Consider the following 4,547-nt stretch of genomic DNA (forward strand, 5'->3'; position numbering starts at 1 on the left):
TCCAAATCGAAAATGATGCTTTTTTTCTTTTCTTATTGGTTTGGTTGATGAAATTTTGATGATTTGTGTGTTAGATCATATATATATATTAGTTAGCTTCTTATGTGGGATGTGGCCTAGTTAGTACGTTTCCGCCGTCGACTGCCGCCCGTTGCCAGAACAGGCCGCCTGTATGGTCTGTCTGTTTGTACGTGTGGGTTACACGTTCTGTCTTTATTACTATCGTCTGACCGGGTCGTCTGCCACCGGCCTGCTCGTTGCCGCCATCCTCCGCTGTTGCCGTCACCGTCGCGGGTGGTTCTTGGATAAAAAGGTTTAGGATATTTGGATGAAACAATCTTGTCCCTGTTAGTTTTTCTTTGTCGATTTGGAGCAGTGCTTGATAAATATCAAATGGGAGATAAACTCTTATTGGATGGTGTTTCTATTATTCCTAAAATCACAGAGTATAAATTAAATGGGTCTAAGACCCTCAGGATGTATCTTCGAAACATTGGTAAAATAACTCATTTAGATAAGGATCCTCATTTGGTCATTGATGTTGTTTATGATGATTGATTGAGAGACGACTTTCGATTATTTCTCTATATTAAAAACGCAATTGAAAATGACATTGTGAGTTTAATCACTCACTGTGACACTGTCAAAGTATTTGATCTTTTTATACTCTGGTGAATGCAATGTCTCTCGTGTTTATGATGTATGCCAAAGTCTTCATCGAGCTTAACAAAATGATCAATACTTCAAGCATACTTTATAAACTTTAAAATGAGGAGTTGAACATGCTAATGTAAGATTTCAATTACCTGCTTCTTCATATGTTCCTCAATTATCCGTAGTTGTCCAACGTTTGAGTCGTATGGATATTGGGACTTCTCTTTCTTTTCCATTGCATGCATTGGTGGGTCAGCGTGATGGTACCTCTTCTCGTCAATCTAGAGGCAATCTTCAGGATACTCGTGGTACCTTTATTAGTGGGGTCATTATCTGCTACTATTGTCGTAAGTCTGGGCATACTAAACGATTTTGTAAGAAGCTAAGGAATCGAAATCAGAAAGCTCGTACTGCAAATGTAACCACAAATCGATAACAGACCTCAGATGATTATGATTATTGCATGTGAGTATGTTCGGCTCATTGTGTCCCAAGGATAGTTTGGTGAATTCATCTCCCTCAAGTTATGCAGCTGAATCAGGTAATGTCGATAAATCCCTCATTTCCTTTGCTTTCAAGTGGGTCATTGACGCTGGAGCAACTGATCATATGATAGGTAACCCGAGTCTTTTATCCTCCCATTGTTCTAGTGTACAAGTTACTGGGGTTGGGGTTGCTAATCCTACATCATTTATTACATTGCATTATGTGCTTCATATTCTTGGTCTTGAGTTTAATTTAATTTCTATTAGCAAAATAACACATGCTTTAAACTATTACGCCTCATTCTTCCTTGATCGTTATTTGTTTCAGGACCGTATGACAAAGAGGATTATTAGTAGCAGACACACATTAGGGGGGATCTATATCATCGATATCCCCACCTCTATTGAGTCAGCCTCCCATGTTGCATGTTCGGGTACCAACAATCCCTTTGAAGTTCATTGTCGTCCCGTTCATCCATCTTTGCCCTTGCTATAACAGTTACATCCCGAGTTTCATTATGTTAAGTCTTTAGATTATGAGTCGTGTCAGTTTGCTAAGCTTTATCGAATAGTGTATGTTCTCACGTCAAATAAAAGGTCATGTAGTCATTTTGAATTATTTCATTATGATGTTTAGGGTCCGTGTCCTGTAGTGTCCAAACTGGGTTTTCAGTATTTTGTCACTTTCGTGGATGATTTTTTCAAGCGATATAGATCTATTTTATGAAATCTCGTTCTGACGTATTCACTCATTTCTCTAACTTTTATGTTAAAATTAGAACTCAATTTAATGTTCAAGTTCGTTGTCTTCATAGTGATACTGTCAAATAATACTTCTTTGATCAGCTAAATCAATATATGTTAACATATGGTATGCTTCATCAGTCATTTTGTGTTGATACATCGTCTCAAAATGAGGTAACTGAGCGCAAGAACCGACATCTCCTTGAGACTGCCCGTGCTTTGTTGTTTCAATTGAAAGTCCCTAAGATATTTTGGGTAGATGTTTTTACAGCGTGCTTCTTAGTTAATCATTTGTCATTTTCCGTTTTGATGAGCGCAACACCTTTTCAAACCTTTTTTTCCATCAAAGCCTTTATTTCTTCTTTCTCCTAAAGTCTTTGGGTGTTTATGTTATGTGCCGGATAGTCAGCCACATATTACTAAACTTGACCCTAAGTCTCTTAAATGTCTCTTTCTTGGGTATACTCTCGGGTTCAGAAGGGTTATCAATGTTACTGTCTGGACCTTAACCGCTACTTTGTCTCTTCGGATGTCATGTTCTTTGAGTCTACTCGTTTTCCCTTTGATTTTAGTGCTCCCACTCATTTCTCAAATGACAATTGGTTAATTTATATTGGACTATTCATACTAGACTATTCATTTTTCACATGTTTACTCCCGTCGTCTCAGACAGATCCCCTCTGCAATGTCGCCTATGGCTTCTGCTCCTCCTCGCCTACGGCTTCTGCTCCTCCTCGCCTACTCCGCCTATGGAGTCTCTGTCTTTGCCTTTTGTCGCTCCTGAAGATCTCCCTATTGCCCTTCATAAAGGTAAACGCCAATGCACTTACCTTATTGCATATGTTGTGTCTAGTGATCGTTTATCACATCCCCTTTTTTGTTTATTTATATTTTTGACTCAATATCTCTTCCTAAGTCTATCTTTGAAGCCTATTTCATTCTAGTTGGTCCGCTGCTATGATTGAGGAGATGAATGCACTGTATTCTAATGGTACATGGTTGTTGGTTCCGTTGCCGGTAGAAAAGTAGTCGATTGGTTGTCAGTGGATTTTTGCTATTAAGTTTCACTTTGATGACTCTATTGCTCGCCTCAATGCATGACTTGTTGCTAAAGGGTTATGCTCAAACGTATGGTGTGGACTATGTTGAGATGTTCTCGCCGGTAGCGAAGCTGAATTACATTCGTATATTGATTTCATTGGCTACTTGTCATGATTGGTCATTATGGCAATTTGATGTGAAGAATGTTTTTCTTCGTGGAGACCTCATTGAAGAAGTGTATAGCAGCCTCAGGGATTTGTTGCTCAATAAGAGCGGGGAAAGTGTGTCGCTTGCGGAAGTCTTTATATAGCCTGAAACAGAGCCCTAGGGTATGGTTTGACAAATTTAGCCATGCAATTGAGACTTTGAGATGATGAAGTGCAGATCGGATTATTCTGTGTTTTATCGTCATACAAATTCTGGCATTACTCCCCTAATGGTATTTGTGGATAACATTATTATCATCGGAAACGATATGGATAGGGTCTTAACCTTAAAGGAATTTATTCATTCATAATTTCAGACTAAATATATTGGTGAACTACGATACTTTCTAGGAATTGAAGTGTTTCGGAAAAAGAATGGTATTTTTCTTTCTCAGCGAAAATAAATGCTTGATTTATTAACTGAGGCTGGAATGATTGAAGCTAAACCATCCAGTGCCCATATGACACCAAACTAGGTGTTTATGAAGGAAAGAAAAACTTTAACGGAGCCTAAAAGATATCAACAATTAGTTGGTAAGTTAAATTGCCTCATCCTAACTCGATCGGACATTGATTATCCGATTAGTGTGGTAAGTCAGTTTATGAGTGCACCTACAGTCCAAAATTGGGAGGCTCTAGAACAAATTTTAATGTATTTAAAAGGTACTACATGACGAGCGTTGTTGTACAAGAACTATGACCATAATTGGATTGATTGGTTCTCTAATGGTGATTGGGTTGGATCTAAAGTTGATCGTAGATCAACATCTGGATATTGTGTATTCATGGGTGGTAACTTGATTTTCTTGGAAAAATAAGAAACAAAACGTGGTATCTAGATCTAGTGATGAATCAGAGTGTCGGGCAATGACACATTTTATTTGTGAGATCATTTGGATTCGACAATTCTTGACAAAATTGGGTTTCTGAATCTCAACTCCAACACAACTATGGTGTGTTAATCAGACAGCTCGCCACATTGCATAGAATATTATATTTCGTGAGCATACTAAATATATTGAAGTGGACTATCATTTTATTTCGGGAGAAGATCCAACAATAAGTGGTGGTTACACATTATGTAAGAACATGAGATCAAGTTAGTGATCTATTGACCAAGACTTTACCTAGCACTCGACTAAATGTCTTTGTGACAAGATGAGCATGGTTGATATTTATGCTCCAATTTGAGAGTGTTATACATATTGTTATATGTATCTATGTGTGTATATATAGTCTTGTAGAGTGTGGGCACAGACCCAAGTTAAATATAAGTATTGTAGAGTACGGGCCTACCAAACCTATATTAGAGTAAGAAGTTGTATATTGTATTTTTTGAAATAATGAGAAATAGAATAGCGTTTATAATTTGGATCATTTAAATATGAGAAATATTTTAAGAATGAGAGCGTTTTCT

This window comes from Andrographis paniculata, unplaced genomic scaffold, assembly GCF_009805555.1.
Source record: "Andrographis paniculata isolate CXL003 unplaced genomic scaffold, ASM980555v1 Contig75END, whole genome shotgun sequence".
Classification (NCBI taxonomy): Eukaryota; Viridiplantae; Streptophyta; class Magnoliopsida; order Lamiales; family Acanthaceae; genus Andrographis; species Andrographis paniculata.